Source organism: Conger conger, chromosome 5, assembly GCF_963514075.1.
Source record: "Conger conger chromosome 5, fConCon1.1, whole genome shotgun sequence".
In the NCBI taxonomy this organism is placed as follows: domain Eukaryota; kingdom Metazoa; phylum Chordata; class Actinopteri; order Anguilliformes; family Congridae; genus Conger; species Conger conger.
The window spans coordinates 54,386,859-54,401,456 of record NC_083764.1 but is presented as its reverse complement, the minus strand read 5'-3'; positions in this window follow the sequence as shown (position 1 = coordinate 54,401,456).

The window sequence follows — 14,598 nt, the reverse complement described above, 5'->3', positions numbered from 1 at the left end:
ATGTATGTGTGCGAGTGTGTGTGCGTGCGTGCATGCCTGTGCACGTTCGTGTGTGTGTGTGTCCTCATCGATGCTGAAGCCACAGAAGAGAGGTGAAGAGTGAAAAGGAGGCGATGTTAATTTCAGGGGTCCTTCGAGGAGACGTAGCGCTCTGCCGCTCTCAGCGCAGACCCTCTCAGAGCGGAATGCCGGGACCTCTTCTCCGATTCATGTGATAATTACTCTTCACAGGGTGAGAGGATAGTTACAGCGTTCCTGCAGGAACCCCCCCTCCCCCCCTCCCCCCTGTTCCCCCGTTCCCCGTCCTCCAAAGCCTCACCAGTCCCACATTTCCAGAAGGAGAGACAGATTAGAGGGGGAGGGATGAGTGGAGCGAGGGAAGCAACAAAAGAGCGCGGAGAGGGGGAAGGAAGTGGAGAAGAAAAGAAGCTGTAAAAGAGGTGTAATTACCACAGCTGAGGGATCCGGGAACGAGTGTGAGGAATCACCCCCCCGGCTCACACACACACACACACACACACTTACGTACACACACACACACACACACACACACACTTACGTACACGCTCACACACGCACATATACAGTAAAATATGCACACTTGCATATAGTACACACATTCACAAATGCGTGCATATGCAGACACACACACATACATACATACATACATACATACAGTAATACACATGCACAAACACATAGATGTACACATATTGAAACCGTCAAAACAAGGGAGCAGGTGCAAACTATGCCCACTGCCTGGCATGCCCCCCCCCCCAATTAAACACACACACACACACACCCTGAAGGCTAATACATGTATCTGTACATGCAGAAATATGTCCAGTATCCAACTACATGACATGCCCAATTCCACTTGACTGCTGCACATGGAACAAAGCCTGCCTGCATTCACTATAGCAACCTGTCTGTGTTCAGTGTGTTCCATGTGTCCGTGTTCACAGAGATCCAAAAGGGTATAAGAGGGTTATGGATGCAGGGCACTTGGCGTCCATACAGAGGAAGCCATCAGGGAATGAAGGACATCAGAAAGTGAGGGACAGCAGAAAAGTGAGAGGCAGCAGGAAGTGAAGCGCACCAGGAAGTGATGACAGTTGGAAGTGAGGGACAGCAGGAAGTGATGAAAGTAGGAAGTGAGGGACAGCAGGAAGTGAGGGACAGCAGGAAGTGATGAAAGTAGGAAGTGAGGGACAGTTGGAAGTGGGGGACAGCAGGAAGTGATGAAAGTCGGAAGAGAGGGACAGTAAGTGAGACGCACATTGGGGGTGCAGTAGGAAGCGTTTCCACTCCAAGGCCCGTGGTCCCTGAGACTCAGTCAACATTTGGCCCTCAGTGATGCCCGCTGCCTTTCTTTAGTGGTCTAACGGCTCTAAGAAAGGTCTCTACAGCACACAATGGCCACTCTGAACAGGCACGCTTATACCTTTGTGTTCCTTTTGTGTTCCGCTGAAAGGAGCCATTTTGAGTCGTGATTGTGTCTAATGAGCCGAGTCAACAGATGACAAAACAGACTGAGTGAGAGAGAGAGTGTGCGTGCGTGATACAAAAGCATAGAGCAAGCAAGACAGAGTGAGAGAGAGCGAGAGAAAAAGTGAATGATAGAGAGAAAGAAAAACACAGGTACCACAAGACTTGTAATAAATCACTGGTGGCATAGATTTTTTCATTTAGATTTTCACTTAATTTACTTCCCCTGTCCTCTACAATTTATTTGTTCAATTATCATTTGCATTTTGATTGCACGTGTTACATGCATGTATATTAATTTTAAACATTGCCAATATATTCAACTGTCATTCTAATAAAACAATGACATTCCATGAGAGACAGGGAGAGATGGATGCTGTAGTTTCAGTATATTTAGGATGCAGATTTCAGTTTAAATATGCATAGTGTGCATGTATATGTGTGTAAATAAATGCATGTATTTGTGTGCGTACATGGGTGTGTATGTGTGTTAAAATTAAAATACCTCCAACTATTGGGCTTTAGTGCTACAGTTCAACCCTCACATAATTTCTCCATTTTTGGTACCCTTGGATTGATGCTATTAATGTTTAATAATGTCCTGACACACACAGGAGGGCGGGCTTCCTGGAAGTGTCTGGTCTCTTGTCTCTGGTCTCCATCTGCACCCCCAGATTTGGGTCAGACCCCGGAATGAAGGACGCACTCCATCTGAGATCCCTGGCTTCTGTTTTCCGGACACCGGGAATTCTGCCCGGAGACCTGATCTCAGCATTCCGGCTCGTCCGTGTCGAAGACGGGAGCCCTTCATTAAAATTTCAGTCTGCTTATTTCCACGTCTCTGACTCCCCAGTGAAGTAGAGCAGAAATTTCTGAAAGGATGTCACTGTGGCTCCAGGAGCTAGCTCTCCGGGCCTACGCGGGGGGTCCAAAGTCAGGCCACAGAGGTGGAGCTCCCCGTCTGGCCACAGCCAACAGAGCAGTCCCGGAACCGGTTTCAAAAAGCCCCAGGTTTATCTAGTTAACTAAAGTTGTCCTGCTTCATGAAGCAGTGCCCTGATCTGTCCCCTCTTTTGGTGCCTGAGAACTGACCACAATCTTGATGAAATCTGATACAGTCCATATCACACACACAGCAACATGGGTAGCCCCTAAATACTAACCCAAGACCCCTTCCTTCCCCCTCCCCCAGCCAGTTCAGTAACAGGGGTGAAACGGAGGGGCTAACAGAAGTAATCTCTTGATCTGGAAACAGCGGGTTGAATCCCAGCTTTTACCCCCATTAATCTTTTAAACCCCCAGTTTAGGGGGCCAGCATTAATGGGGAAAATCCACTTCGGATGGGCTTCTGCACAAAATGGGGGGTGGGGGGGGGTATACATGTGGATGACTGTGAGAGATCTGGCCTCCAGTCGTGGTAATGACACAGGACCAGTGCTGTGGTTATGGGAGTGACTGAGAGAAAACAGCACAGATTTTGGGAATGAATGATAAATCAGGGTTGTGATTTTGGGGAATGAGTGATAAATCAGTGCTAAGCTTTTATGGGTGACTGAGCGAAGACAACCCGTGGGATTTTGGCAATCACAGCAAAATCAGTCAGGTCAGCCACGAAAACAGAGCTAAGAGCAACCACATCAGCAAAACAGAATAAAAAAACGAGTTATAAGTATGAAAGACTAAATACATTCAGAAAAACACAGAAGTCATCAAAGTGTCAGCATAGTGAAAATAGCGCGGCAGAGCTTGAGCCAAAGCCAGATTATACCTCCATCGCCGAGAACCGGAAGCAACAGGCCCGTCCCCATGGAAACAGGAAAGTGCGGAGTTGCTGTGTCACTCTCTCCACAGATCCCTGGACTCGAGCGGCCCTGGGGGCCTCGTCAAACAGTCCCTCACTGTGGGGAAAGGGAAACTCATTACTGCCTGCTGTGGAAAGGTTCTGTTAGGCCAAACTAGCAAGCTGCTCCTTCTATGGGCTAAAATAGCTCATTTATTCAGTGTACCATTCTGCCACCCCCTATAGGAATGTAAGGTATCCTGTGGTGAAATGAGGCATGCCTTTTCTGGTAGGGAGCAAAATCTCCTGTGTAGAGCAGAGGAAGAAGCCTCCATGTTTGGTAAATACTGTGGTAGTTTTGCATTTTGCTGTTAGATTTAAGCAGCTGTTGGACTTTTCAAGGTCACAGTAAGCAGTTGCAGCCCTGAAGGTCGTAGAGTGTAGAACAGGGTTCTCAAACTCCACTGCTGGAAGGCCACAGTGTCTGCAGGTTTTTTGCCATCTTTTCAATCACCAATCCAAGGTGTGAGGACTCCGTAGCCGAATAGACTTAGAACCATAAGAACCTTTGAATAGTATGTTCTCTTTAGTCGATTAGACTTAAAACCCTTAGAACCTTTGAATTGTATGATCCCTGCAGCCTATTAGACGTTGAACCCTTAGAACCTTTGAATAGTATGTTCTTTGGAATGTTTTTTTTACTCACACCTTAGGGTTCATGAAGACCCAAAGACCTTAAGTATACCCACCACCTGCAGGCACTGACACCGTGAGGGATCTGAGGTTTAGAACGCTGGTACAGCATAGTAGCAGTCTGTCAGGGAGAGGGATATAACTACAATCTATAAGATATTAGAGTTATTGTTGGCACCCTTTAGGGCGGTAGAATGTCACTGCAGTCTAAAATGATTGAGCGAGTTAAAATCTAGCAGTTCAGAAGAGCAGAAAGTAGATGCATTCTACTCCTGTAGACTATTGCTACATTCTAACTCTAACATTCTACAATATAGTATGTAGCAGCAGTCACAAGAGTAGGAGGCACATTCTATAAAGTATTAGAGTTAGAATGCAGCAGCAATATATAAGGGAAGGCAGTAGTACCTACTGATTTTAGGGTCATATTGTATAGCTGCACTAAGGAGAATGTCAGTGCTCCTCGTGTCACCTCTCTGTGAACTTCCCCTTCCTCTAGGACAAGCTGAAATATTAATGAGGAGACGGGAATCTATTCATCTCTCAGCAAAACAAGCCTTGGGTCTCCTTCATCAGATATTGTGGCGACCTTAAATAATTTAATCAAGGGGAAAAAAAAGATTCAGTGATTTAAATACTGCTGAGTGCACCATGCATTGGTTTGACTCCATTAAAACCAAGCTCACACCTCCAGTAATGACACCCAACACCACGGACATTTTATAGGACTAAATTAAAACTATGCTGACACGTTCAGTGTTTAATCCCATCTGAGTTTGCACCTGTGGGACTATAGATACAATAGAAGCGATTTTAAGATGCTCAATGAACGACTTTATTATGCTTTCCCATAATGCTCTTACGTAATTGTGTCTCAGCGCTGTAAAATGGTGTCAAGATATTTTAATTTATTCACATCAACCACACAAGCAACAGTACCAGGCTAGCAGCATTCTTAAATAAGGTACAGCACACGTCCAATATTGTCAAAAGTATCCATACCGCTATACTGTAGCTATACCGGCCTGGAGCCATGACACAATAATGGAAAATCTATACAATAGGTAAGGGATAATACAATAATTAAGTCACGATTAGGCACGACACGAAGCGGTGCAGTCATCTGATCACATGAGAACATAGACTCGGCGAGAAAATGAGAATGGAAACAAAATGCATTTTGCAGGAAAAAAACGTAAACCAAAGCTAGTCAACATTACTGTGAACAAACATTAAATTAACATTTAGCCTAAGTAGCCGTTAATAACGTGTTAGTTGCTTATAATTTCAGAAATGCTTGACTAGCTAGCTACGTCGTTTACCAGCGTGTGATGTGGTGGCGCAAAATCGGGGTCGACGGCAGCCATTTTAAGTTTCCCAAGTTGAACTTCTCGAGCTGATAGCTAGACAATTTAATTTGGCAAACCCTCTGGCTTGTTGGACACGATAGATCGATAGGCTATCATCCAGGTGGGTCTATGAAACATAAATTGAAGAAAGAGGTTTGGCTCGTCAACAGTTCCAAGGAAGGTAATATTCATGCATTCGCTGTTTTTTTTTTAGTTGATGCTGCCTCTAACGTTAGCTAACCGTTAAATTAGTGCAGAGAGGACTTTGGTCCTCAAGGAAGAACACGTTTGATGGTAAGACACGTTTTGTTTATATCATGGAGGTGGTATTTTGTATTAACCTAAAATATTATTGCTGATGCTTTGTCTTGTAGTAGCCTATTCTTATGGAAAATGGCGGCACTAGCTTTTGCCTCTCTCCAAGAACGTTCTGTGTTCGAATCCCGACTGGGCTTTTCTGTGTGGATTCTGCATATTCTATCCGTGCCTGTGTGGGTTTATAGATTTCCCCCACCATTTCCTTATATCAAAGGCATTCTCACTTGGTTATTCACCGGTAACGCAGCGTGAGATTGTCTGCCCACTGTGTTTTTCATCATCCATGGAATACGTTTCTTTTTCTAAACTGGAGAGGGGCGCTTCAGCAGTCATTATTAATACAATAGTCAAAGGACCTTCTGCATATCTGAGAATCACTGCTGCATAGCTAGTAAATAACTAATTTTACCCATGTTTATCATTATGGTCAGAAACACGGTTCCAACCATAAAAAGGTGTTGATACGGGCTACTTGGTTGGTTTTAATGTTGGGGAAGTAGGGGAAGTAGGAGAAAGGGAACAGAATTAACCGTTTTTTTTCTTCCGTTATAACCGGTTCAAGAACTTTATGTTGTAGGAGGAACAAAAGAACAGAAGCGTTAAGATTCCATTTTCTAGCCCTGTTCCTAAGCAACATATTCAGCCCGAACTGCTTTGACAGGCAGCTATCTAGCACCCTGGCAAACTTACGGGCAGTATGTACTAGAATGGGTGAATCAGCACTGCAACATCTGTTGAGCAAATGTATGAAGATTACAAGACTCGGTTTACTCATACATCACACATACTGCACTCACTTCTCACATTGCACTCACAATAAACAGACTCTCTCCCCACGCAATACACACCCTGCATCATTAACAGCAGTGAAGATTTAATTCAGATGCCAGCCTATGTTTCCTGCCACGACCCGATGGCAATCCTGCTGTCAATAAACTGTTACCAGTCTGGTTTCCATGGTGACATAACTGTTGGGGGTTGGGGTGGCAGAAGTAACGGAACCAATTGGCCTGTAATGAGTTTGAGGGAGGAAAGGCCCACTTTAAGGCTGTTCACTTTTCAAGCGTAGGTGGAGCTGGTCTATGTCCATCAAAACAAAACCGCAATGAAGAGGTCAGTGTGTGCAACAGCGCCACCGTGTGGGGACTGAGTGTGGGCACCTGAATCAGTGAAACTGGCCATTAATCCACACATAGGGGGAGAAATAAATGATAAAATTAAGAAAAATATGGAGCACATCGGCATAATTTCATTAGGTTACAGTTACCTTATATTGCCTCTCGCTTGTGAGTCATGTAGCTATTAGTGTCTTGCCCTACTTAACAGGGAATAGTGTGTGCAAAGTCTAATAAAACTGTGAAAATATGTGTCAGAACTGAAATAATTTCCCTTTTTCCTTTTTTGTTTTAAAGTGGCATAAAATAACAAACATTTACTCCGTGAATACCAGTGTGCCCTTTAAGAACAACTCAAAACATATTTTGAAGTTTTACCTGTTTCGCCGAGAGGTCTTTTAGAGGTCGCAATATAATCATTGGGGCATTTAATATACCTGAACCTGCAATATATTAATTCAAGTGACCTTTAACATTCAAATTCAGTAGACTTGCAATTCAGGTGAACTTTATTGACCCTGTGGGGGTAATTTGTCCTCTACATTTGATCCTCCCTTACAACTTGGAATCAGTGACTGCACCCAAGGAGCACACAAACACTGAGTATGCAGTGATGACCCCGGCCAGGACTGGGTCCCAGACCAGGACTCAAACCCAGAACCTTTCTCAGTACTCAACAGTGCAAACCACCATGCCAGTAGGTGCTGCCTTGGTCTCCGTCTTGGTAGTACTGTATAGCGCACTTTCGTGTCATTATGGAACATAATGTTGTGTACATAAACCTACAAATATTTCCTTTTTTTCAGTTTGTCTCCAGGTATCATGGAACGTTGGCTCCATCTGTTGTTAGTTTTTGGTAATGCTCTGTGCCATTTCAGTCCTTAACCTTCTATGATTTCTATAAGAATTATACCACTGCAAGGTAAAGTACATTGAATACTTAGCAAGTGATGAACTGTGGTTTGTTGTATGAAAAGGAGAAAAGCAAAAAGCAGATGTTCCGGCCCGGTTTCGGACCGACCCGCACGGGAGCCGCGTATTGTTCCCTTGCTGACCCTCCTACCTTCCTCAATTCCCTAGCCTCCTTTTCTCCCCTCTCTGACTCCAACACTTTGAAACTCCTTACATCCCACCGCCCGACCACCTGTCCTCTTGACCTCATCCCCTCTCCCCTTCTACAATCTATCTCTAATGTCATTCTCCCTTTTCTCTCCTCTCTAATCAATACCTCCCTCTCTTCCGGCACCATGCCCTCTTCCCTGAAGAGGGCCAGAGTCACTCCCCTGCCCAAAAAACCTACTCTTGACCCCTCTGCTCTAAACAACTAGCGGCCTGTCTCTCTTCTTCCCTTTCTCGCTAAAACTCTGGAATGGGCGGTCTGCTCCCAACTGTCCACTTATCTTCTTCACAACAATCTCCACGATCCCAAACAGTCTGGCTTCAAGAGTGGCCACTCCACTGAGACCGCCCTGCTCGTGGTCACTGAGGCACTCCACTCTGCTAAAGCCAAATCCCTCTCCTCTGTCCTCATCTTCCTCGACCTGTCCGCCGCCTTCGATACAGTCAACCATGAGATTCTACTCTCATCGCTGTCTGGGATGGGTGTGACAGGATCTGCACTTGCTTGGTTTTCCACCTACCACTCTGGTCATTCCTACCAGGTGACTTGGAGGGGCTCAGTCTCTGACCCTCACCTCCTACAAACTGGAGTCCCACAGGGCTCAGTTCTTGGCCATCTCCTCTTCTCGCTATACACCATGTCTCTTGGTTCTGTTATCTCTTCCCATGGCTTTTCTTACCACTCTTACGCCGATGACACCCAACTCTTTATTTCCTTCCCCCCCGATATCCAGGTCACCACACAGATCTCTGCCTGCTTGGCTGATATCTCTGCATGGATGACTTCCCACCACCTGAAGCTTAACCTTGCCAAAACTGAGCTTCTCTACATCCCTGCTAAGTCCTCTCTGACAATCGACCTCTCACTGATTGTTGAGGACTTCGTAGTTTCTTCCTCCCATACGGCAAAGAATCTTGGGGTGACTCTTGATAACTGCCTCACCCTGGTTCCACAAGTATCCTCCACTGCCAGAACCTGCAGGTTCTTTCTCTACAATATACGCCGTATCCGTCAGCTCGTCATTTCCTGCCTGGATTATTACAACTCCCTCCTAGCCGGTCTCCCAGCTTGTGCCATCAAGCCCCTCCAGCTGGTCCAGAATGCTGCAGCCCGCCTGATCACCAGTCAGCCCAGGTCGGCTCATGTCACCCCGCTCCTCATTGGCCTCCACTGGCTTCCTATTGCCGCACGCATCCGATTCAAGCCCCTAGTATTGGCATTTCAGGCTGCTAAGGGGACTGCTGCACTTTACATACAATCCTTAATCACTCCCTACTCCCCAGCTAGACCACTCTGGTCTGCCAGCTCTGGTCGCCTTATGGTTCCCTCTCTACGAGCACCTGGCGGTCAAGCTGCACGTTCACGCCTGTTTTCCGCTCTGGTTCCTCAGTGGTGGAATGATTTGCCTACCACTGTCAGGACAGCAGCATCCCGCCCCCTATTCCGACGCAGACGAAAAACACACCTTTTCAAACTGTACCTTAGTCCTCCCTGCTGATTTCCCCCGCCCCCTTTCTGATATCCCTATCCCTCTTGTCTAACCCCCACCCCCCCAAAAAAAAAACAAAAAAAACAAATTGCACTTATGATGACGATATGTTTAGAACAACACTTCATGTGTATTTTACTAGTTATGGATGTGATGCTTTAACTTGTGGAAGAACCTATGCACTTGTAAATTGCTTTGGATTAAAAGCGTCTGCTAAATGACAAAAATGTAAATGTAAATGTAAATGCACCAACAAGACTGTTTTCCCCTCGGTTTGAACATAGCATATAGATTACTATCTCTGTGGTGTTTATTATATGCAGTGCCAAAAATGATGGAACCCATTTGTATATCGACCTTGATAGACGTATGCCGGCCCTGCTCACTGCTGTCGCAAAGTGGTAGCAAAACAGACAATAGTTTTGAACACTCCTTCAGATTATGGGCACGCTCAAAGCCTGGATTTCTCCGCAGCTTTCAAAGGTTTACAACATTCCACTCAAAGACGGGCTTTTTTTGTTTTAGTGTTTGTCTTTAAAGTCATGCCTAGGACCTGTTTAAGTAAGCTCATGTACGCAGTAATATGCATATATTAGTATTATATATTATTATTATTATTATTAATATTATAATTACAATAATTATCAGGCCAACTTCAACTGAGTGAAGGTGTGATGTAACAGTCGAATTCTAGCTGCAAGCTGCAATGCACGCTGTGAGGCAGTTGGAATTTTTTTAGCACTTACGTGCTAAAGGGTTAATTAAACACGCTACTTTACACCTGTTGAAAGAAAAGTTTATTTCAATAACTGTATTATTACAGAGACGTTTGAAAGTAGGTATTTTCGGTGGGAGGGACTCGGCAACACTGGCAATCCAATGAAAAACCACCCAATCAACCCCGAGTGTCACGTTTCATGTTTGTCATGCCATGTTTTATGTTTAGTTATTGTCTTAGTTCCGTTATTGTCATATCACGTATTATGTTAGTCTAGTCTCACCATGTTGTTATGCTTTATTTCTTGTGACATTTCATTTTCATGTCATGTTATGTTTCATGTTTAGTTGTTGTTACGATTTTATTGTTAGTCTTGTCATGTCACATTATGTAGTTTATTCATGTCACAGTTGCAAACTTCATGTCATGATTTATGTTTGTTTCATGTTATGTGGGTCTGTTCATTGTTTAGCATACACTTTTTCGTGTCTTTCTGCAAACCTTGCATTCCTTCTCTCTCTCTCCCTTTCTGTCACTCACACCCTAATTGTTTCAATTTCCCTTGTCTTCTTGTCCCCTGTTCGTCAGTGTACCTCTTTAGCGTTTTTGTCAAGCCCTTTGTCTACCCGTTACGATCCAAGCCTGTTTATTGACCAAAGATTATTGACTTCTGTTTTGTTGACCATTGCCTGCCTGTACCACGACTTTGCCTGCTGTCTTTATGCTTTTGTCCCACGGAGCAGACTTTGGTCTTGACTCTTGTGACGTCATCGACCCTGAGCCTGCCTACCGTCTGCCTGTACTTCTGCCCCACTGACAGCCTTCCCGGCGACTGGACTTTGGGCATGGTGTACTGATTACGAGACTGCCTTCTCCCTCGGTACTGCACTTTGGTTTTGGCTGGATTTTACATTGCTTGTTTTTTGAAGGCCCTGACGGGACTTCATTACACCCGTTTCTGGAGTAGTGCATTTTGGGTCCAACCGCCCCACGCACCCATCTCACTGAGGGTTTGAAAGTGGGTAGAATACGAGGAAGTAGGAATTTTTATTCTTGTAAAATGTAATTTTCATTTCCAATCTATGATCAGAATATTTTTGTTGTACATACGACAATCTTCGACTTAAATTATTTATTGTGTAATGTCAAAGGAGTGCCCTTTAAACGATGTCTCATGGATTGTGGTGGTGTATGACAAGAGTTTTAACATACAGTTTACAGCTAATTTACTAATTGTTACTTCCTTACAATATGTTTCTGCAGTTACAAAAAATGACTACTGAATACAAACCTTTCAAGACGCCAAGAAGAATCTGCGTTGAAACTATGCTTCTTTATATAATAGGTAAACTACATTTTAATCCTCTGTTTGAGTATAATTCTGTAAAATGAAGGCAATACTTGAAAAAAATGTTTATGCATGAGTCAAGTTCAGTCTCAATCGAGCCTGGATTGAATTAATTTTAAAAAGCCGCACTCAGAGGTGGATTTATTCTGACCGTTCGAGTTTACTGCTCTGAAAGATAAAGACACATGTTGGCAGGGAGGAGTGGTCACTTTTCTAACAAGCCCTTCTCCTAGCATAATTACAGAACACAAATTATTCTGATTCAACTGTGTTATGTTTCATATTCACAATATTCAAAATAATTGAATATATTATAAAATCACTATTCATAGACTGAAATTGTTTCCTTATTTGAGTGTTGGCTATTGTGAGATTTCCGGAACCTCGCTTGACATGCCTTTCATGAAAAAAGCATGGGGCTCGCATAATTGGATTAGCGTGAAGTGCATTATTTTGAAAATAATTTGTGTTAAGATTGTTTTGGCATGTTAAGGTCCCAAGGGAATCTCAGTTAGATCCACCCCAGTTTCCTAACCTACTGTAATGTGAATAATCCCATCTTTGCGTGTTATAATGTGACAACTCCACCTCCATGATACATTGTGAATAATTCCCCTCTCTTTTACAGTGTACCAGTGCAGGTGGGGTGAGGGGGTGGTAGAGAGACGGGCCACCATCAGAGTGAAAGTGGGAGACAGCATCATGTTTCCTGTCTCACCTGAATCTGACCAAAGCTACAGTGTTGACTTACTTTTTAATACAATTTTTACAAGTTTTATGGAGTCCTCAAACAGTATTTCAAGTTCATGAACAATATAAGAAAAGGATGAGTATGAGTATTAGTAATGATTCATTATGGCTGAACAAACTAAACCTATCAGATTCTGGCTTGTATCAAGTTAGAATTGAATATATATCTGGAGGACTAAAGGCACCAGAGAACACATACTTCCACCTGCACGTTTTTGGTAAGTTGGCTCAAAGCAGATTTCTCATTATCTGCATGTTTTTTCACCTTTTACACACCATAATGTGCTATTAATTTTAAGTATTCTTTTCCATTATAGTAGAGAATTAATAATTTTCAAACTTTAAGGCAAACTTTAAGCCAAAGTAGACTGTTATTACATGGCCCAGGCCTCTGAATATTTAAATGATTGGTTTGTGTTCAATATGAGCATGTAGTGAAGTTAAAATTGATTATTTTTTATTATGTTTGATTACTTTTCTTGTAGAGCCCGTCTCTAAACCCAACCTCACAGCAGAGTGCCTGGGGAATAATGTCAGTCTCAGCTGCTTCAGTCAGGGGACTGAAGTGATTTACAGCTGGGAAACTCTGCCCCCCTGTGGTAATGACAGCTGTGTGCAGCTGGGCCAAACTATTCACCTCCAGCTACACCCCCACCCTCCCTCCACAACATACACATGCACCGCCCATAACCCTGTCAGCAAAGCCTCCAGTGATTCTACAGACCTGGAAAAGTGCTTCACCTCAGGATCACAAGGTGAACCAAATATACTGCATGAGAATATGTACCCACTGTAGCAGTGGCAGCTGTGTGCACATTGGCCTAGTGATCCACCTTCTGCTTGGCATCACTAGTAGTTTTGAAATGAGAAATTGCTACATTATTTTGGTGATTGTAATCTGCAGCAATTACAAGGTGACATCTAAGTATCAGTATGACATTTCCAAAAAGAACAAAATGTTTTTTGCAGTAAACAACGAGTAGCAGTTCCAAAGAATCTGGATCTAAATAAGCATTGTCTCTATGTTCTTAAACAGGTATAAGCAAAATATGTTATCAATGTAAAAAATCATAATTTAGTGGAAAGAAAACCCCAGAAGCTTCCTGAAAATATGAAAAAATGAAACTGGTTCTGTGAATATATCACATTGTAATATATATTGCAGGAAGATGGATTCCAGCCTTGTGTGCCTCATCTATTTTCATTGTCTTTGGAGCACTAGTACTGCTGTACATGAGGAAAAAGCAAACACAATGTAAAAGGGAACCAATTGAAGGTAAGCATCCCCGCCCTCTGATAAGTGGAATCAATATTATACAGTTAGCTGAAACAAGTAAAGATGTAATTAAATACCCTAACTTATTAAATGCTTCTTTTTTAGAGGCAGTCATGGAGGAGGAGCCACCGTCTGCAATGTTTTCTATTGATCCAGTATAGGTGAGCAGGTCCTGTTCAGTTTATCTCAGTAACAAATGATGGAACCTTTGCACAGACTGAATATGCAAGCATTAGGAAAGGCAATGAGTAATGTGAAGCAGTATTCAAATTAAAACAATAACAGCAAGCATGCTTGAAAGAGAAGATATTTCAAGCTATGTTATTCTGTTGAACAATCAGGTTTTCTAACTGTGGTGTATCTCTTGTAACTAGTGAAAGGGTGAATCTGCTTAATTTCTTCACCCAGAAATCAGATTAAATCAAAAATACTTTTTTATTGTAAATCTTTATTTTTAATTTTTTTGTACATTCCAGTGGATGCTAGGTCTGAACAGATGTAAAATATAACTTGTAAGATTCAATGGATTTGCATTGTTTTATATGAATAGACTTATGTAGTGAAATATGTCACAAAGCATTTGAAAAAAGGGTGTATATTGTAATGTACACAGTGTCTGAAAGGGTTAAAGTAATGACTACTTTGAAAGACGTTTAATTTAGCTAGTTGTGTTCTGTTATTTGTATTTTGTATCATGCTCATTTGGTGAAAATGAGTGAAAACGAGTTACATTTTATATTACATTACATTATTGGCATTTGGCAGACGCTCTTATCCAGAGCGACGTACAACAAAGTGCATACCCATAACCAGGGTTAAGTTCGCTGAAAGACCCTAGAGGGAAGTACAATTTCAACTGCTACCTGTACAACAAAGACAAGGACGAGGGCCAATTCTTTTCTTTTTTTTGGACAAACAAACAAACAAACAAACAAACAACAGAGCAAAAGTGACCAAACTTAACTATCCAAACACTGCTTACCTAGCCAACTAAAAATACCCATACACAAAGCAAGTCACAGAGACAACAATTAAGGTTCACAGGGAGGTAGGGAGGGATGGGGAGAGGTGCTGCTTGAAGAGGTGTGTCTTCAGCTTGCGCTTGAAGGTGGGGAGAGATTCTACAGTTCTGACCTCAACGGGGAGTTCGTTCC